At 44.4% G+C, this 22,302-nt stretch overlaps 2 long non-coding RNA genes across 2 annotated transcripts; one reads left to right on the forward strand and one right to left on the reverse strand.

Moving 5' to 3' along the window:
• Positions 1–41: 41 nt before the first annotated feature.
• Positions 42–2,093, forward strand: LOC146198904 (uncharacterized). The gene is made up of 3 exons (XR_014705020.1): positions 42–177; positions 522–628; positions 1,691–2,093. It is a non-coding gene; the product is annotated as an uncharacterized LOC146198904 (long non-coding RNA).
• Positions 2,094–13,394: 11,301 nt separating this feature from the next.
• LOC146198905 (uncharacterized) lies at positions 13,395–20,493 on the reverse strand. Its single transcript, XR_014705021.1, has 3 exons — positions 20,099–20,493; positions 19,291–19,370; positions 13,395–16,605 (listed from the first exon to the last, which is right to left on the reverse strand). It is a non-coding gene; the product is annotated as an uncharacterized LOC146198905 (long non-coding RNA).
• Between the last annotated feature and the right edge of the window lie 1,809 nt (positions 20,494–22,302).

The following is a 22,302-nucleotide window of genomic DNA, read 5'->3' on the forward strand; positions in this document are numbered from 1 at the left end:
ACGCTTTTTTATCGCCGCCTCCGCAGCCGCTTTTTTTTTTTTCCTTTTCAATTTTGGCGCGCAGTGGTACAAGCAAGCGGGAGGCTTGTTCGCGCCGTGTTTCAGATTGACCAGACTGAATGTATTCTGCAAAATAGACTGGGTGGCACCTATCCTTGCAAGTTTCTTCAGACTTTCGTAAGTACAGCGAAAATGCAGCGCAAAACACTTACGGTGGCATCCCGTACTTTCCTCGCCAACTTAGGAGAGCTCATGGCGCCGCTCTTCTCACGATACAGCTTGTCTGCATCGATGCGTTATTGCTAAGTGATCTCAATTCTTTTTGCGGCATCTTGCTGTGAGTCGGTGGCTTCAAGTAAAGCGTGGAGGATCTACGAAGCTCTTTTCCGTGCGGCAGGAGGCAGTCCCTTCAATATCCATGCTTCGATCGGTCGCCGGCGGCTCATTTTCGAGTGCGCCTCCGTTTTGCTCCCGAATAGCCCTGTCTTAGCAAGAGCAACCATTTCTATTTTTCGTTTCAGTGTGTGCCGAAATACTCTTGCTGCACAGCGATTTTGGGATCTTGGCTACGTCGCAGCTTCTGCTCTTGGGCTCTCCTGCACCATGAATGCCTTGTGCCTCATGAAAGGTGGGTACAAAATGTGTGCTGGCAAAAACAGGTTGCTCCACAAGAGCGCTACTATATGAAATAGAAGTTACCTTATTTATGAAGCTGGCACTGGGCATGCATTTCGGTCAGCACCGTCACAGCCAAAGCAGTAGAAAAGGGTGAGGGGGGTGGGGGTGCCAGTACATATCTGCCGGACTGTTCTGACCACTAGATGGGACTAACCCGGTCATACGACTACATTTTAGCTAAGCTACATTTTAGCTAAGCGTGATAATATTAATGACATTTTTGCATCAACTCCAGGTGAATTCAAATTCTGTTTCTAGTTATGACTGTATATTGTCTTGTGCACCATACAAGGTAATTGCTGTTGATGGGCACGGTAAAAAAAATGTTTTTCAATGTTCACCAGCAAATCTACTCAGTGACAGTGCTATTTCTGTGGCCATTGTATAGATCCTTTTTGTATTCCTGACTAGAGCTGGTGAAATCGCTTCTTTCAGCTGTAGCGCGTTAACAAAATAAATGCTGGTGCATATTTTCCAGTAGCTGTCAAATACAGTGAGAGGGCATTCAGGTGCACAAGGTGGGACTAGGCTGATTCAGTCTGTTCCATATAGAGATACTAGTGCCCACGTAGGCCTGTCATGGTAGAAAATAGAATTGTATAATTGCTCGAAGAGCTTTCCAGTAGCATGCTTTGATGGGCTAGCGGCACACCACTGCAGTGGGGTTTGGCTGTGCGAACAGGCCAAGGACGAAAGGAACGCACATGGAAATGCCAAGTTTGTTGTATCATTTCTTCATCTCCGTGTTTCTTTGGTTTACACTGCCAAATCATATTCACGCTTTCCTATATGTTATCTTGCAAACAGCAAATGCACTGCTGACACTAGGGGCAAATTTTATTTGCTCTTTTTGGTTGAGGCCAATTTATTTTACTGATAGAACATTAAATGTTTCCATGTGAGTGCCATGTGACAGCTACTAGCATTATACTTTCATTCTGTGTTGCAGCGGGATCATTCATGTCTTACCTTTCCCAGGAGCCGGCATTTATTGCATTGTTCCGATTTCCAGGCCCTTCCCTGTTTGGTGCGTGTGCTGAAACAGGAATACCTTGGAGGCGATTTGCAGCTTTTGTTCATCATCTTGATTCCGTCCCCACATAGGTAATAGCCACTGCGGTGGCACAGGATTAGGGTGCTCAATTGTTAAACCCAAGGACACAGGATGAAATCCTGGTTGCGGCAGTCCCTTTACAATGGAGGTGAAAAGCAATGCCGTGAACTGTGCGATGTTGACACACATTTAAAGTTAAAGACAAGGTTGTTGAAATTTCTGGAGGCCTTCACTAAAGCATGTATCTATGTCCCAATATGGAAACAGTCTGTCCGGGCAATGGACAGGGAGAAAATCCAATGAGGTCATTGAGAGCATATTTACCACGGTAGCAGGGGTGAATTTAGGTGCCTACCCTGTTGGGGGGGGGGGGGGGGGGGGGCACAGCTAGTATTATTGCAACATATCTGTAGTGCTTCCTGATATATATTTTTTTACATAGTGGCCATGCAGACCAGTTGGTGCAAACCTAACTTGCTGGACATGGACATGGGAAGCCAAGGACATGGGAACTCAATACAAAGAAGTACATGGGACAACACTGTTTGGTCTGAGACCCATTTCCAAAGCATTTCACCCCAAAAGAGCCAAGCATCAGGTCAGGGGAAGTCCTGTACCAGTTGGAAAACTGTTGAGTACCTGGCGGCACCTGGAATCAAACCTGGTACCTTCTGAATGCGCAGCATTTCTTTTTCTTGTGTTCCCGTGTCTTTGGCTGGTCCAATATGTTAGATTTAAGTTTAGTACAATACCCCAAGAAAACAAAAATGACAAAATATTTTTGGTCAGTACGTAATCTAATTGCCCACTGTTCTTTTAGTTTTCATGGCATTGTTTGTCTATAAAATATATATCCATGAAATTTGTTGCCGCTTAACTAAATTTGTGCAGAGCTAAACACAAAATTTCACCGATCCAGTTTTTGTGTGTGTGAGAGTGTGTTCAGGTAAAGACTATCAGTGTTACAGAAACATTGTTCTACATGCTAGTTTAACATATTTGACAATGGCTAAGTTTCAGAAATAAAAAGCACAGCTATGAGGTTCCTGAAAATTTTCAGACAGCTCGTCCCAGTGTATATTATTTTTTTTTAAGAACATTGGTGAGTATGCTGAGCACTGATGTCTTCTTGCAATGAAATTTTTTCTAGCTTGGTCAGTTCTTTCAAGAACAAACTTAGTATTATCCTTTAACCATAATCATCACGGAATGACACGGATCTGGTGTGTGAATCCACCCCAAGTGCTTTGTAAAAAAAAAAAAAAAGACGAAAATGTACTGCATACACCAGCGCACCTGTGACCAAGGCCTTTCTGAATTCATGAACGATCATTAAGCTTTTTTAAGATCTTCCAAAGCCACGTTGAGCACCATTAGAACGAGAACCCGAGCAAGGGCTACTACCCCACCAAGACATGATGGCCTTGTGACAGAATCTGCCTCACATTCAGGAGGTACCAGTTTCGATCCTGGTGCTGGTGGGTACAAGATTTCTCCCGGCCTGATTCTGGGCTCTTCTGGGATAAGATGCTTGGGAAAGGTATTCTAGTTCACTTCAGGAAAAGGGTCATGAACCAAAATTCACGATTCGTTCCACCATTAGACAACCCTAAGTCCACTTCGTGCAGCAGAAGCCCATATGCAGTTCCTTTTTCCTCATTTCCTAAGCCATGAGCCCTGGTAAGCCAAGCACCAGGCTGGGCCATAGCTGGTACACATTTGAGAAAATTGGGAGTGGAAGTCGAACCCACCACATTGCTGTAATGTGGAATGATGCTGAGGTAAGGAAAGAGTGAGCCAGCACTATTACTAACCATTCAAGAAAGACTACTGATTACTCACACTGTGGTTCATTAAAAGGATGTACTCGGGGGTGCAAAAGCTCAAATAAGATTTGTAGCGATTTTTGGAGCAGAAAAATCTTCGTTTTAGAGCAATAAAATTTATATTTGGAGCAGCTCACAAGAAAAAAAAAATTAATTCAAATTTTGGAGCTGTTAAACATGGAAGAAACTTTGCTTTCGGCACAAAAGAATGAAGAGGTGTGAATATCGGACTGTATGAACGCGATCCAAAGGAAATCTAGCAAAGGCCACCTATCACCGATGCTGCGTGTATTTATTTTTGTAAATAAGCTTTTTGTACTGCTAGGCATGCTATCACACACACAAAAATGTGAATCATAAAATTGAAGAGGCTAAATAAAAAAAGCTAGAGAATATGCCTTTTTTTTTTTTTTTTTTTCATTTAGCACGGTTTGACAACCTTAATCATGGGACTTTATGTTGCTTGCAAGGCTCAAAAAACATTGTTTTACTCTCTGCGAAATCCACAGCTCGTGTTGTGCGAGGGCAGCTTCGAAAGAGCTTAATTTGAAGCAGTGACTGCGATCAGCCTGTGTCCAGAAGCGAGCGCAGTGCAAAGACAAAATGTTGATTAAAAAGCAAATACAGAAACAGACAAAAAGAAACGCCGACCAAAAGGCGAAATGGCAAATGCCGAAAGCAAGTTTTAAGCAAAGAAAATCGACGAGCGAGCACATCTTCGGCTTGTAAATTATACTTCTTGTGGACTGGCGGTGGCTTTGACACAATATTTTGATAAAGGAGAGGTGGACGATTATTAGGTTATGTATTTCATGCACAATGCATACCTTATAGTACTTCAATGTTGCAGCATGCATAAATGTTAATTTTGGCAGTCTTGCGCTCCACTACGGCATTATGGAATTCAATAGCTAGGCTGCTGTGCGTTTCTCAACCTTCTGATGTTCGAAATAGATTTCACATGTTCCACCTCCAGTTGTATTAGCACGAACTTCGGCGGTGATGCAGGCATTGCGAAATCAGGGGGTAGACGAGTCGTACGTGAAAGTGCTGCAAGATATATTTAGTGGGTGCACAGCAATCATAGTTCTGCATAAAAAAGTAACAAAATTCCCATACAGAAAGGTGTTAGACAAGGAGACACGCTCTCCCCAGTACTATTCACAGCTTGCTTAGAGGAAGTATTCAGAGACTTGGAATGGGAGCAGTTAGGGATCAGGGTAGATGGAGAATACCTCAGTAATCTGCAATTTGCTGATGACATTGCCTTGCTAAGTAACTCGGGGGATGAACTGCAAATGATGATTGATGACTTAGACAGGAAAAGTAGAAAGGTAGGCTTAAAAATCAATATGCAGAAGACTAAGGTAATGTTCAACAGCCTCGGGAAGGAATAGCAGTTTATGTTAGGTAGCGAAGCACTGGAAGTAGTAGGCGAATATGTCTACATAGGACAGGTAGTAACCGCAGACCCGGACCATGGAAAGGAAATAACAAGAATAAGATTGGGATGGAGCGCATTTGGCAAGCACTCGCAGATTATAACTAGCAGCTTATTGGTATCACTCAAGAGGAAAGTATGCAACAGTTGCATCTTACCTGTACTCACCTATGGGGCTGAAACGTGGAGGCTAACCAAGAGGGTTCTTACTTAAGTTGAGGATAACTCAGAGGGCTATGGAACGAAAAATGGTAGGGGTAACATTAAGAGATGGGAAGCGTGCAGAGTGGGTCAGAGAAGTAACTCAAGTTACCGACATTCTAGTGGAAATTAAGAAGAAGAAATGGACATGGGCAGGACATGTAATGCGAAGAGAGGATAACCGATGGTCGCTTAGGGTAACAAACTGGATTCCAAGGGAAGGAAAGCGTAGCAGGGGGCAGCGGATGAGGTTGAGAAGTTTGCAGGGGTCAAGTGGATGGGAGAGGCCTTCGCTCTGCAGTGGGTATAGTCAGGCTGATGATGAAACACAGAAGCCACCTCCTACACTATCTGATGATGGGAAAGTGAGTCTATCGACAAGACAGTATAAAAATAACTTTAGTGTACATGAATGAACCAACAGGATATCGAAAACTTCCATGAGCCGCATAAAAAACTAAGATACATCCAATAAAAACATGCAGCACTTAAAATGCAGGGTTGAAGTATTGCTCCAAAATCACAAGTACCACTACGGCCCACCACGGAAGCAATAGCAGTGGTGCCTTGTCACAAACAGCCCACTTGCGTTATAGGGTTCCTTCAGCGCATAGACAGTGACTGAACTGGAAAGCGGTGAAAGCACATGGATGCAAAGAAAATATGAGTAGCCATTGGAATGCCATGACGCCATCTCAAAATAAAACTAAAATGCCAGTGACGCATGCTACAGTGTCTGAAGCATCGTGATTGGTTATATCACGGCCGCAGAAAGTTGTCACTGAGTATGGCAAACTTTTGTGGATAGTCGGGGCATTTTGACACAGCATGGCGCAAATTTCACGCTTAATGCACAGCTTGGTGCAGAAATATGTAGCCGTATCAAAATATGCAATTGGTGCAGCTGTTGCACCCCTGTGTGCTGTCCGCTCATCATTCTTGGATATTCAGGCACCAAGCCGCTTCTGCTCTTTGAGGCCTGGGAGAGGTCTGGTGTCTTTGCCTTTTTAACTGCTTGGAGCACGACAGATTTTATTAACCCTATTCAGTATGCCCACTCTTTTCAGCCTTCCATTAATAGCCTGGTACGCAGATTTAGGGTGTCTTTGGCAGGCGCACCTCCTGCATATCCTCCAAAACCTCTAGCAGTCTCTCCACTGCTTTGAAGCTCCGTTCGATCGATAGCCTTTGTCCTGCGAAGCTCCCTAGAAATTAAATACTGAAACCAAATACTAGAAACCAAATACTGTGGGAAGTCTCGACACTGACAAGAAAGAAAAAGTAAGGGGAACAAAGGACTCCTTTGCGGCGCGACGGAGTCCTGTATTTTTTCTTCATTGTGCATGATCATCCTTTATAGATGTATCGCTGTCATACCTGCTTAAGTGCTTCCGCACTAACTGGGAACCAACATGGCGGCCCACCAAGCCTGACTGCCGTTTTTAGCCAAAATAGGGAACCCTAGCATGAGATGTCACCACCCTAAGCCGGGCGCCGCGGCGCAACACGTAGGCTCCCTATCCTCTGAATTCGGCGCCATCTATTAGTGTTGTGAGAAAGTGTCTGCTGTCCCATATTGCCTCCGAGATCATCCCCACGCTTGTGGGGGTGATCTCTGAGGCCATGCTTCCCGCCCTTCCTCGCAAACATCTCCTCGCCTTCAACTGTCTTTTGACCGAGCCGCTTTTTTAAAAGAGCGAGAATGAGTGGTGACTCACTGAGCGGCCACTCTTTTGGAGAGCAGTCGCTTAGTGAGCAGTGGTTCTTTTGGAGAGCCGCTGGTTCAGTGAGCCATCGGGAACCGTGAGCAGCGTTTCTTTTGGAGTGCTGTTAGGAACCGTTCTGCCAGAGTTAGGTCTTCTGCTTGCTGCTACTTTAGCGCCATCTATTAGCAGTACGAGAAAGCAACTCCAGTGGTCAGGCACAGGTGGATTGGGCCGGCATATAAAGAAAAGAAAAAAGTGTGCTGTCTGCACAATCCTTCGCACGTAGTTGGTCGGCTGCTTCGGCGCCGTGTCGAGGCTCCGCGCCGGCGACCTGGCAGCCGCAATGTGTGTATGCTTCGGGTGGTCGCCGCTGTTTTTGTGCGTCTTTTGTTTTGCTTTCAATAATTGCTATGTATAGTTTTCTCAAGCTCCATTACAACAGGGCGAATGTGGAATGCATGGCCCCTTCCGCAGCCAGCCCAGCAGAAAAAAAATATCTGGTTCAGTCATGAACAGCACTGACTGCAGCGCGTCGTGTGCTCAAAACGGGAACAGATGCTTTATGAAAATTAAAACCACACTTCACAGCATGAATGGCGAGCGATTCGGCTTGAAGTAGATACAAAATGAATGAATGAATTAAATACGGTCGGTGTATGTATGTGGCGGCAAAAACAGGAAGGTTGAACAAGTTTGGGTTAGGGTACTGGGCCAGAAACCTGTTGCCAGGAATAAAGGAAGCAGTGGGAGAAGCCGGGGCGCTGAGAGCTGTGGGCATTGAGAAAAACTGTCGCAAAGTTGAACAGGGTTATAGGAATATACGAAAAACGAATCAGCTAGAGAAAGCATGTGGGGGGAGGGGGGATTTAGAAAGTGAAAAAGGACTAACGCGGACTCAAGCTACAAAGCGCCCACTGCATTAAAAAAAATGATGCATTTATACTTCAGGCTCCTCCTGAGTTCACTGTCTTCGGGAATATAAGAGGGACCTCGAATCAGGTAATCTGCTTTCTCTATATTTATAATTCACTATCTATATCTGTCTACATTGTCACTATCAGTATTTATTAACAGTCAGTCCACAAGAGATTTTGGGCTAGAGATTGATGGCCCGAAGTATTTATTAAGGATAATTCTCAGTGTGTTTAATGATGGCCAATGTTATTCAGATAATTTTGAAACGATAGGGTACCAAAAGAACGAAGTCCTCTCTTGGACTTCGTGGACATAAACTGGACATAAAGAGTAAGAATCGAGCCTAAAAAAATATGGATGTTGCTGTTTACTGAGATTTTGTAGTCACCATTAGGGGAGATAGGATGGACACACAAATATTTCCACGCTTTCGTTAAGTTTCGGGAGGTCGAATGGGCGCGTATCAGTGAACGAGAGAGAGGCAGAGTTGGCTTTCTCTCTCTCTCCAATAGACCACTGTTCGCTCCTGAGCGACCCAGGCTTAAGTGAGCCGGTGAACCGTTCAAATGAGCCGGCTCACTTCAGTAAGCTGAGCCGTTCTGAGCCGCTTTGCTGATCTCTAGGTCGTCGTCTCTTCAGCTCACTGTTCCTGAGTCTGCGTCGCTTGGATGGTAGCTATTGGAAGGTACTCTTGAGAAGATAAAGGTGGCAAACACCTGCCACATGGCGGCTGCGACGAGGCACTGGCTGGATTCCCAGGATGTTTTACCCAGCACCTCCACCAAATGTAGCGGATGAAATAGGTTTAATACAGGTCAACGTTTGAATAATGAAGGCTGCTTGCAAACGGCCCAAAGCCCAGAACAGTCTGCACGCATCTCTCTCTTCCTCGAACTCCTCAGTAAGCACTTCCTCATTTGAAAGTAAAAATGGGGTATTTCACATATAAACCTCTGGCACCCATTGCATTGACTTATGCTTTAGTCCACTTCAGCAGATCATAATGGTTGCGGAGCACTGAAAGTTTCATTTTCAACCGTCAAAATGTGGAGCACATGCAGTCGAACCCTGCAAAGGAATTTTTTTTTTTTTTGTTCCCGCGAGAATTTCACTCTTGCAAAAGTTGACAAATAAGTAAATATTAGCAATTGGCAATTCAGCTATAAGTTGTGATGGCTCAAAAAGTGAGCATGAAAACGGCGAATACGCACTTGTCAGAATTCACAACCAGGCCGTGCTGTTGGAGGTGCTGTAAACTGCACGCAGGTAGTTCTCGTTATCTATAGACATATTGCTGACTGTGTTCGCATACATCAATGATCGATGTATGCGAACACAGCTGGGAGGCCTCTTGTGACCTTAGCAATGAACTGCTGAAAGGTTTGAGTTGGGTTCTGAAGTCCAAAGGGCATCCACACATACTCTAACAGCCCAAACGCAGTTGTGATGGCTGCTTTAGGTATGCTGGCAAACACAGTGGGTATCTGGTGATGTGCCTAACCAGGTCCACTTTGTTAAAGATGGTGCAGCCATTCAGATGTGATGTGAAGCAGTGGATAGCTGTCGTGGACAGTCTTGGCACTCAACACTTATAGTCACCGCACGGACGCCAGTCACTTGGATCTTTTTTTAGATATGAGATGGAATGAAGCCCATGCGCTGGATGATGGGTGTATAATGTCGAGTTGCATCATGATTGAACTCCCGTTTAGCAGGTGACCACCAAACAAGAGGTGTGATCGTGCTGGTGGTGGTGGTCACACCATATGCTTTGGTGGCTGGGTGAGATTTAAACGCTTTGCCAGTTACTGAAATCACACCGGGATGTTCTCAAAGGAGGTGATGGTATCAGCATGCCGATGCCAGTGGGGACAAGGTTAGACTCGACGCAAGATATAGATAGCCGAGTGAAGCTGTCTGTCGGGCTGCATGCTGAATGAAGCCCAAGTTAAAGTACGATAAGAAATATGCGCTGATGATTGGGTCAACATCAGCGATGACGAACACTCATCAAAATGTGTGGCAGGGTACCAAGTTGAGGGTGAGGGAGCGAAGTCTATATGTCACTATGGTCGAAGGGATGGCAGCCCTTTGCGATTGCCCCGCCAGCTAGGCAAGATGGCCTTTTTTTTTAAGGATCACGCTGACCTCTGCACCATTGTTGACAAGGAACGGATTATGACAGGTCTTGTCAATTACCACAAAAGGACCCCGCCGGGGTGGCGCAGTGGTTACGGCACTCGACTACTGTTCCCAAGGACGCGGGATCGACTCCCGGCCTCGGCGGCCGCTTTTCGATTGAGGCGAAAAGGAAGGCGCCCATGTGCTGTGCGATGTCAGTGCACGTTAAAGAACCCCAGGTGGTCGAAATTTCCGGAGTCCTCCATTACGGCGTCTCTCATAGCCTGAGTTGCTTTGGGACGTTAAACCCCACAAACCAAACCACGAAAGGTGGCCGCATTGGGGAGCCACGAGTTGCCATTAATGGTCTTGAGGGGCTTTTCCCAACCACGAGACATGCACTTAGTGGCAGGATGTAGGAATTGCCAGTCATACCAGCAGTGTTAAGTTATGGCTCTTTGTGCGCGATGGAAAGTGGTGACTGGAATATGGTGAATGGTCTCTTGGGACAGGCTCCTGAGTGTGTCAACTGAGGTAGTAAGCTCATCAGTACAGGCCTCGAGGCAGGAAATTGCCGAGTCTGCCAGTGGTGAGACAGCTGTGGCTTGCTGGAAGGCCACCTCATGAACCTGGTTGGTCAGCTCCATGGTTGTGTCACTGGCCGCTGGGAAGGCAAGATGCAGATGCTTGGGCATCAGCAAGAGCTGAAGAAGAGCTCCCGAAGCAGCGGAACATGGGTGGTGAGTCCTCACCGAGGAGCTGCCAAATCCGGTGAAGCAGTTGTGAAAGGCGACAGTCGTCAAGGTCCACCAGTAAGGAGCTGCTGTAGGTGAGAGCGTTCTTACGCCATAGTTCTCTCGGGTACTTTGGTCTTGAGGTGCTGATGAGGGCATCTCCCATGAGTTTATAAGAATATCCTGCAGGTCACTGATCATGTCAGGAGAGAGCGCAGATACGACATGATTGTACTAAATCACCTTGTGAGGTGATGCAGTCAGTAGAGATGTGCACGGGCCGAAATTCTGAGCCCGAGCTAGCTTGGAATCTGTGTTACAGACCAGAGTCTGGCATGGCAACGTGTTCAGACTTAAAGGGCCCACGAAGAGCTGTTTACGAAAACTAGAAAACGCACTCTAGATATAGGTATCCTATCAGTCCTCTTTGCAACACACAAATTTTTATGCTAGTGTCAGTAATACCGAAAATATTGGCGACTGAAATGGCGCTCGTCCTCTGCACGCTTAACCTGACGCACGCCGCCACGGAAGAAAAAAAAAAATGAAAAGCTGAGACGGCACCCCACCACGTTCCATTCTGCCCGGGTCACCTGGGAGCATTCAGTGAGCGGGCACAACCAGCAAGCCCCGATGGAGGTTTGCGCGGGGGAACATGTCGCCCTAATCAGTTGAGAGCTTTAACCAGGAGCACTTTTTAAAAATTAGTTGTCGATTGTCTCCACGCAAAGTGTTTAAATTTGACTCAAATACTCACAAAGACCATCTCTATAAATTTCTTTCACTAGAATATTAGAGCAAATATTGTTTAACGGCCCTTTAAGGCCCTGGTCTGGCCCAGAATGATACAGAAAGAAATAATTTCCAAATGATGAGTTGACCTTGAAATGCTCAGTTTTTGTAGAATTTTGTAGAAATTTGTAGAATATATAGAGGCACAGCACAACATAGAATTATATTAATTTTTTTATATTATTACGCAAGAACAATTTATGCATTGATGAATGCTTAAGACATTTGTGGCACTCCTGGATTGTGAATCCAGCAACGCTGAAGTTCTTTTTACTGCTGTAACTTGTGGCTGCAATGAATAATGTGTTCTTAGCAAGAAAGGAAAGATTTAGGTACATGGTTTCCTCACTTCACCAAAAACACTCGGCCTCTGAGCAAGGGGTTGATTCTATGGCCAAGTACTCGGTAAGCTTATCTTGCTCACTGCGTGTCTTTCATGGCATCGACAAGGTCGTGGACCGCAGATGCTTTGACTAGGTGCTACGGCCCATTTCTACTGAGGCTTGTTGAGGCCTGGCACAACAGATGTGGAAGAGCTGACAGCATACCGCGAATCTGGAAACTGATACCTAAACATCTGCCGAAGAGGAAGAGACAAAAGTCAAAATTCGATAGCCCACAAGCAGCCTTCTGCTTGGTCGTTGACAGCTAGCAAAGATCTGTTCATGCCAGGGGTGTGTGGTGTAAAGGTGCATAAAAATCTGTATAGAGAATTCACACACTCTTGTGTGGGAAGGATGCTGCAAAATACTGCTGTATTGTGACGCCTAGCACACCACAACCATATTCGTGCCTTTAAAAAAGTTGTGAATACTCTGGATTGGTGTGTCCGGCCTGGCCCCGCCCAAGCTTGAGGCACAGAGCTTCTGAGCGGCCAGAGTACGAGCTTTTGGGCTAAACCGAGCCTTCGCACACCTCTAACGGTAAGGGCCGAGTTGTGCCTCAATCTGGAGAAACCACATTTGCGGGTTCTGGGGTCAGAAGTGTGAAAGGCAAAGTTGCAATGATGAAACGTTCTGCGAGAGTAAGGGCGGCTCTGTAGAGCAGGTGCCGGCTTCAGTCATCCTCTAGTCCTAGGCAATCAGTTGTAGATGTGGTGCTCTAGGTCGCAGGGAAATATAAGCTTCCCACACATTTTAAGGCATAACCAAACTACTGAGCTGTGGCAGCACGTGCCTCCGGCCCAGTACATTCTTTGTTGTCCTCCTCTTGTGCAGCCGCGCTTAAGGCACAGCCAAAGAAGGATGCTGCAAGGGTAGCTTTTCTAACCAATTGTTCCAGTTTATTTTTTCTGATATTTTATGTTGAGCTTCTGTACTCTGTGAAATTTCTGGAACTCAGCGGAGAGTACTATAACTGTCGCAGCATTCAACAAATTCTTTTATTACAGTTCTGTATTCTCTGCATGAACAAGACAAATTTATATAAAAAAAAGGAAATGAATACATAACTCCTCAGGGCTGTTTCTTGGACTAGTTAGTAGGGTTTACTCATTTTGGTGAGGTCTGAAGTGCAAAACAGACAGTGACGTGAAAGAAACACAGGGCAAAGCGCTAACTTGCAAATGAATACTGAGCTCATAAAAATATTGGGGGAAGGGGGGGGGACTTAAACTCTTCCTTTAAGGTCATGGCATGCCAGCGTTAATGGCGCCAGTTGCCGGTTTTCCTTGTGGACCTTCGTGTAGACACACTTTGCCACTCACTTGTTCAGAAGCTTTTAACTTGCGGCTGCATTATCCCATACATAGTCGCAAGATACCACATTATAAAACCACCGCATACTAAAGAAATCAATGGTACCAATTAGTGGACTCAAACAACTTACTCTGGCACACATCTGGTCAGAATATTCCAGTTATATTCACGTATACACCGATGGATCTGTGTCAGCACAGGCATCCCTGCAGCTGTGGTCATACCAGCTCAGAGAACGACTCTGCATTTCCTTTTGGGACATACCTCTACATCAACCGCTGCCGAACTTGTAGCCATTCGGGAATCCATTCGCTATATATGTGGGGAACCACCTCAAAAATGGTGTATATTCACGGACTCGAAGACTGCATTACAAATTTTGGAAAACTTCTTACGCCACACTGCCTATCAGTCCCTGGCACTAAACATTATGGAGCTCATCACATCTGCCCAGCTGCAAGGCCACATAATAATGTTTCAATGGATTCCTGCCCACTGCGGCCTCCATGGGAATGAGCAGGCCGATGTTGAAGCGAAAATCGCACTCATCAATGGCTTCCAAACAGCTGTGCCTTTTTCAAGAGCGGATACGACGTGTCTTCTAAAGAGTTATATGAATATTGCTACAGCAGCTTACTGGGCTCAACCAGACGCCCGACACATCCGTCTAAGAAGGCTCGATCGAACATTTAAATTTAATGTTCCGCGTGATATTCCGCGTCATCAGACATGCTTGATACATCGACTTCGTTTAAACGTGGCTTTCACGCGCAAGTACTTACATTTAATTGGACAGATGGACTCACCGGAATGTTTAGCTTGTGGCATCCCAGAGACTGTGGACCATGTATTATTGGTGTGCCCAGAGTATGCGAACGAAAGAAATGTGCTAGCTGCTTCCTTGAAGCGTTTAGACAAGAGGCCTCTGTCGCAGGAACTGCTGCTGGGCGCTTGGCAGGACAAGGGCAAGGGCGTCCAGGCAGTGCGCGCTCTTTGCCGTTATTTGAGCGCCAGCGGACTTGATTCACGTTTGTAAAGCAAGCTGCTGTGTCTGTATATATATATTTCATATGGCTTCTCCCACATCATCACCCATCATGACCTTCTTTCTTCTCTCCTTCCCCTTCCCCAGTACAGAGTAGCAGGCCAGATTTGAATTGTTCGAGCCAACCTCTCTGCCTTTTCCTTTCAATAAATCCATCCATCACTGCGACAAAGATCTAAAGCACCATTTTAACCAAGCCACACAAAGGTATCTTCGTGGCCTAGGGGTCCTGAAGGGCTGGATTCCGATTTCACCCTTCCATATCACACCTGTGTTGGCAGCGCCTGCCAATTCGGCCATGCCACGTCTCATGCCATCACACAACTCAATGACTAGCCATGCATGACCATGTCGTCTGCCAGCTACCACTTGCCAGAGCCATGCCCATGATTTTTTGCTCATAATGCGGACAATGGCTTTTCTGGGGGACGAAGCCTTTAATGGTGCTGAATGGGAGAACTAGGGTTGGAACACTTTCATCCAGCGATAGAACTAGTGCAGTTTCTTAGCACCAAGAACAGTCAAGGGCAGTCCAGGTTGCACTTCAAACACAAGTTTGAAGGACGTTGCCTGACATCAAAAACACTGCATAATTGCTGTTTCACTCCTTTTAGCAGAACATTTTCGAGAACACTGCAGGATCTGCACTGGAGAAATGCGTAAGCATGCTCATTGCTGTGTTGTCCGCAAGATGTGTCAGCGGGATTCCGCGAGTAACAGATACTGCGCCTTTCCTTTCCTGTAAACCAATTATAGAAGGGTGGTGAACTGTGATGTGTTCAATGGAACACTGGTTGTGTTCAACAAGAGGCATGCGATGTACCGTGTGCAGCAGCAATGCTCAGGCTTTCGCAAGATCAAAAAACAGCGCGGCTACTTGGGACAAACAGAGAGGAGAATAACGGACAAGCGCTTGTCCGTTATTCTCCTCTCTGTTTGTCCCAAGTAGCCGCGCTGTTTTTTGATCTTGCAATGCACCAACTAGCTCAGATTTCCGTTCTTCAGGCTTTCGCATTTCTCCACTGCAGATCCTGCAGCGCTCTCGGAATTTTTCAGATTGCAATTGGCTGATTACCTCTCTTTACACACTTTCTAACCATTCCTACCATTTGTGCACGCAAATCACGCCCTTTCCCGCTCGTTCACGTTTCAAACATTTCAAATTTCCCGCCACTGGAAGTTAGTACCACGTGACCCGTTTGGATGTTGCCATTACCCCTCTAATTAATTACCTAGTTAACCCACATGCATCAAATTATTTACCCAGCAAGATTTTTTGGCCCATTCTTTTTCTTATAACTTGTTTCGTTCACATGTAATTGTGATGACAATTCTGGTGACATGAAACTGCCGACATACCTACATAATGCTGACGCATTAAAATGGCAGTGACAAAGCATTACTGCCCTGTGCAGTCATACCTATTTGACACATGGTGCCTCTGTTGCCACAGAGGACATGGGCTCAACTTCAATGTCTTAGCCGTGAGAAGCTGAAGAAATGGAGGTTAGCATTTCATTTACAATCATGCCAGTCACAATACTGCGGTCTGGCTAGCGGTGGTGATCGTTCAAGGGGCAGAACATGCACACCCTCTCTTGGCATGCTACTGCACTGCTCCTTACTACTTGGCATCTCTGCTCCCGTCCGCCTAATGCAATGAACTATACGAGTACTGATGCGACAGCATTTGCTGACCGAGAAGAATGTCAGGCATTCGGCGTCAGTGTCCATGCGAAGCCTTCGCCTACTAACTGTGGCAGGTGGTGTTAAGAGGTATTTCCCGCCCTCCATTTATGGGAGAGGAGGGAGATATTTGGACACGAAAGATTTAGCAAAGTTGAACCAAAAGCCACGACGAATAGAAATAGAATATAATCGGGATTGGAATAATTGGAGAGTGAAAAAACGATGGAATTAAAATTGGATTGGTTGAAACATTCCAAATTGACTGGCTATGAGGGACGCTGTAGTGGAGGGATGCAGATAATTATGACTAAGTGAGGTTCTTGAATGTATGTACTCTGAAATCTCACAGCACGTGGGCACCTTGCATTTTGTCTCTATTGTAACATGGCAAGGGTCGAAACCGGGTTTCCAGGCTCTGTAGTCAAGCACCCAATGACCAAGCCACCACAGTGCACAATGAGAGTAGTAATACATTGGTGAGTGAATTTCGTCTGCAGTCAGTCGAACTAACCGTCCTTAAATTTGTTTTTCCTACAACAAAACTTCCTATGAAAATGTTCTTTATGAACCGTTCCCAGCACTCAGGGGTGTCAGGCATTGCCCCTAGTATGTGGGCCATTCACTTCTGATCTCTTCAGTAGGCACTCCAATCCTGAGTGACCCTAGTTCATTGCTGCGAAGTGGTGGCTGCACAGGATATTGGTGGCTGCAGGAGACAGGATAAAATGGAAAAAGGTCCAATTGACTTATTTTCAGTAATGCTACTGCACATGTGCGAAGCCTTCTTCTCTATTTCTACATAGTAGGGCAGCAGTTCACTGCGTGTGTGAAAACCATGAAAGATGTCTGCTGGGTCATTGACGCGACAAACTGTTGCGCAATAATTACATGCATTGCTAGCATGTACTTGGCCCTCAGGACCACATACATTTTCCCTGCCTGCTATTGCAACAAACGAAAAGACGCTGCCATGTTTGCCTTGCAACAAACGAAAAGACGCTGCCATGTTTGCCTTCTAAGAGATCAAGTGCCGCTTGGAAAATAAACCCACCCTACTATTGTGAAAGAATTTCTGCAGAAAATATGTGAGGGAGCCTCGGTAACCCGCCCTGCCAAACATACCTTGCCTGACGTCTGCAAGAAGAGGCGCGACTGGAAAAAGGTCTATAGCAGAGCTACATTGCATGTGCTTAACAAAGTTGTTTGCTGGGTTAACTAGTATAGCATCCTAAAATTTGAAAGTGCTTGGAAAGACAAGGACAAGAGAAGTGGACGAGACAAAAGCGTTTTTCCTTGTCTTTCTGAGCACTTTCACATTTTAAGACTGCAAGTGCTGCTGTGTATAGCAATAAATTTGGTTATTCATAATTTGTCTGTTTTTTATTCTTTTGTTGGCTATTCATGACAAGCTTACAGAGGGGTATTTACATGACCTCACACGTGCCGTTTTATTGCCCAGAAGATAGCTTTTGCTAAGAAATCCGGAGTAAATTGTGGCGAGCCGATGAGGCATGCATAGCAGTTTTTTGCAACGCTCCATGAACAGCAAATTGGTGGCCACTGTGATGTTGGTGAATAGACCGAACGTGCACGCACAGTTTTATGTAATGTAAACCAAGGATTAAAAAAAAAAAAAGGCTGAGCACTGCAGCTTACTGAAACCGACGACATATTATTCGTCTTCGTGTAGTTCTGTTTGGAGTATTCCTTATATTTTATCTAATTGGTTAATTAGTTGAGATTAATTCTATTTTTTTTTTATATTCAGTTTAGGCCCAAGTACCCTTAAGTTTTAGAGGGGGTTCAAGTACAAATGACCCAGTTTTTTCTACTAACATACTTCCTGCACGATTGTTTTTTCCAGCATTAAAACAAAGTGCACAAATATGAAAGGAAAAGAAAATACCACATGACTACGGTCTTGCTTTGCTAAAGTTTGAATTATCCGAATTCAGGTTTTATCTTGCATGAAAGATGACAGAATCCTCTTCATGAGTATGTGGCTTCCACCCACACTGAAAATCCGGAAAGCCCGTCTTTTTTTTTTTTTTTTTTTTTCGAATCAATGAAGCATACACGCCCACTGTTTCAAAGTGAGCAGCCACCGCCACTGTCAGCCAACTCTGACAAAGCTTTTATCGAGCTGTCCCACTGACAAAATTTGGCAATGGCAAACACAATGATGATCCCCAAATTTGGTCCAAACCACCCTCAAAATTTGACTTTGTCCGATTTGGACCAAAACCGACGTTCAGGCTAATTCAGCTATGTCAAGCATGATGGTGACTTTCAAATTTAGTCCAGGCCACTCTCTGCTGAAGCTGGATTCAGTTTATTGATAGGCACACTGGACAGCACTCAAAATATTATGTCACTAGTGAGATCATGTATGTAACAATACAATAAAACAAGGTGAGCGCTTGTTAAAGAACAGAGAGCACGTGCAATTAAAAAAATCATAGACTTTTTCCCGAGACGTTACGTGGTTACAGGGATGATGACAGTGTTTCACCGCAAGATATTCCTTCAGTCGTTTTTATGCAATTTCAGTGCCAAATTAAAATAAATCCTCAATTCTTGGATATTGTAGTGCTCGATCTATACTAAATCAGACATTTTTTTTTACACCATAATCTAATTTAATACATATTGTTACATTTTGGTCCATGTTTTGTCCCTTTACAGGTCCAATGGGCACATTCAAGTGCAAGGCCCTTAGTAACAATTGTGCAGCAATAGTACCGTGTAGCTGTGCACTATCAGACATAAAGGGCCAGTTCTGGAAGGCCTTTTTGGTGTCCATGGGATCGAAACATAAGTTATAGTCCTGTGCATTGTTGATAAATTCAGCCTAGCCCCACCATCCACTGGTTGTCCTGGTTAGATGACTTGGTAGACAAACTGCCCCACATGAGTAACAGTCCAGGGTTCACTCCTTGGACCACGTCAAATTTTTCACTACTGAAGCTTCTGGAAAACTTATATAGCTTTTCTTTTTACCTGTATGGCTGCACTTATATGGGTGCTAATGAGTAAGTAGCCTCTATTTGAAGTCTACTTTATCTTGTTTCCACTAAGTATACATTTGACTGATCTAGCAGCCAATGCGTGGTACTGCTTTCTTTGATACACATCGCATAATTCAGCACTCTGCCTGAGATGAGCAGTGCACCTGCTGCTAATCATATTGCTGTAACGCATCTAGCTCAGCCAGAATGTTCTCCTCAGTTGAGCAAACCAACCGTTTTCTGGTCGGAGCATTTCATCAATTAAAATAATTAGTGGACAACACACTTTGAAACAAAATTATCTTTATTATTTCAATCAGTAAGCTACTATCATTTGCTTACCATGCATGAAACATTTTGTAGATTTTGAACTGTATACTCACCACAAGATGAGTTGAAACGGTTCCAAATGATAACAGCTACAAGTGAATGGCATCCATCCTTCCACCAGTGTTCTTGTGATCTGCAAAGAGCAAGGCTCCTGAAGTGAAAGCTGCATGGGCCACAATCTCCACACGAAGGCATTTCTAGAACAAACGAGTTTATTCTAGTAATGTTGATAGGCAGTTCATTGAAAGGTTTTGCAGACACAGCTGCCAAGGAGGAGCTTCAGTTTCTTGGGGTGTATTACCATTTTATTTTTGTTCATGAACTTGCCGCAGAATACGTATCTTTATCTGCCAACAGAACTTTTTTTTTATGTACTTTGTTCTTTTCAAGGCTGAAGCAGTACAAGAAAGATAAGGCTGCAAAATAGATTGATTCTTGTAAAGTATGTGAAGTAAATGAAATAGGCTTCTGCCACAGCAAAAACCCTGCACCTAGTAAACAATCTATTTCACTCCGGCAATGTAGTGCAAAGAGCGACGTGTCAAAGAACGCGAACTAAAGAAAACTAAGCGCTGTTAAAGCTGATCACACCATCGATCACTTCAAATCTTGCGTGCACGTTTCTGTCGTTTTTCAGAGAATAACTGGCACTTTTTACATCGGAAACAATAAATTACTTTCATCCTGCCGATACATTCCGAACATGCCTTTAGTGCGCTCGCCCAAGTTCTGTACTTGCCCCCACATTGACATTATAAATGGCACTGAACCATTTTAACCTCGCAGAAGCCGCTGAAATCATTGTACTCTCCTAAGCTCGTTTCCGATGCACGGACATTTTTTAAATAGGAGCGAACTTACCAAGATTAGGTGAATTGCGCGTATCGGTCGGTGGTCTCGGTTCGCCGACGTTGCAAGTGTACGACAACAATGTTTTAGCACAGCGTTTAAGGGTCTGGTTGCCGACTTATAAAAACTGGGAAAGCATATGACAACCACAGCGGTAAAGAGGAAATGTAACAGCATAATAACAGCGCATATTTCTGCCTCTAACGCCGTACGTTAAATGCTTCAAGCACGGCGCCATGAAGAAAAATGCAAAAGCGAATGCAGCGCCACTACTGGAAATTACAATTGCAACTTCATGGAAAATATTAGTAACAGAAAAAAGTTCCCTTCTGAATGACATCTAACGACATGACTTCAACATTTAGAACTGTATTCTTGATGAGAAAGCTGAGTATGTTGCATCCTAAAGAGAGAAAAAAAAAAAAAATGATTGTTAAGTGCCGCCATCTGCACCGCTCGCAAATGCAGGTTCGGCGCCCTATTTGAAATAATTATTTTAAACGAGCGCATGTTTGCGCAGATAGACCTCGCAAGGGCCGCTTTGCTCCATCGAAGCATTTGACGCACGACATGTAGCAGTGATCGCAAGGCACATCCGCGCAGACCTGTGAGGAACCAGTGCAAATGTGAAGATATTCCCTTGCTCCTTTTTCTTCTCGCAAGCAATATTCCAAGCACAAATAGAAGTGACTATGAAAATACTTTGCAGAGCCCAAAAGGAAGAATACACTGACGCTGAGCAGTCCCATTACGAATCCAACTGGATTGACATGTTGGAAAACAAGTGGCTGATTTGAGCCTGGCAGTTTTGTTGATGTGCTCAACTGACAGCAAGCAGCCTAACTACTGGCATCAACTAGAGCACAACTCGCCCTTGACGATTTTTTTTTTTTTTTACTTTTTACAGTGACTCATGCTATACAGATATTTTATAAATGCACTAAACAAAGCGGCCCAAGCATACAAACAAGCGATAGTTTGTTTTGTCTCGCACTCTTATTTTTTCCTTCATGCATGAGCGCCCACACACTAGGAGGATGAAAATCCTGCAGGTTATGCACCTGTATGGATATGAACGAGGAATGACCAATGATGCAGCATTTGTCCAAACAAAGGCACATAATGCTCTTGAAGAGCCTATAGAAACTCTCAAATTGAAATAATCTTATACTACAATCCTTCTTTTTTTTCTGGATGAACACAACGCTTATAAAATATGTTCTGTAATGCAAGCACCTTTCCTGTCATCAGCAGGACATCCGCAGCTATGCATCTAAAACTTGCCGCCACTGTGGGGAAGCAATATGAAATGCAGCAGTAAGATGCACTGCTTTGATCTAGCAATCTTTTTCCGCCTCAAATGAGAATTCAGTGTACTCACCACGTTTACAACTATTACAAGGTCCTTACTACCCATCCGGTTAGCCCCTGAATTTAAATCTCCAAAATGAGAGGGCATGTGCTGCACTTAACATATTTGCTAAATATGCACTCAGGCACAACAAAACACAGTGCCTTTCAGGTCTTGCAGACATGCATTACGTTCATCTGTCAAGAAATGTCTAAATACTTGCGTGTCTAGTTAGAAACAAGCCCCTATTTCACAAAAACTGGGGCAACTAAAAAATGTTAGGAACTCACACAAGCCGCACAGTTTCATGCTTGCAGAATAGCAGCTATGTTCTTCTACCAAGCACATATATGACCAACTGCTTATTTCTGTTATCTGAAACTGCTTCCCCAACAAAATCTTAGCTCTTCAGTAAAACTTCCCATCATGTCAGAAAAGAAAGAAATGAAGCACCATACAACACTTCCTAGCTGCGCCATAGAATTGAGCAGTGTCCACTTTTATTTTTTTGGTAAAGTTGTTTTTCTTTTTTAGATACGAAATGGCTGCGCTATTCCAAGTTTGACATCGTGTCCCCTCCTATCTTCGTCCAGGTTGGATCGATAGTATGTATAAATCGATAAATAAAAAATGAGGCTAGTGTGACTCGATGAAAATAATGCTCGGCACTTTCTGCACATAGGAAAGTACAAAACACTAACCATGCAACAATGACTAGCATCTCACAAGTAGGTTTCCATGGATATTGTGTACGTTTTTATGTAGGGGTGTCTTGCACTTTTTTTTTAGGTGAAGAGGATGCGATAGTGTGCAACAGCAAAGAAAAAAAAAATGGCAAGAGCATAGCCGAACAGGTTCCTCATCA

Source organism: Amblyomma maculatum, chromosome 2, assembly GCF_055883805.1.
Source record: "Amblyomma maculatum isolate TAMU_Amacu chromosome 2, ASM5588380v1, whole genome shotgun sequence".
Classification (NCBI taxonomy): domain Eukaryota; kingdom Metazoa; phylum Arthropoda; class Arachnida; order Ixodida; family Ixodidae; genus Amblyomma; species Amblyomma maculatum.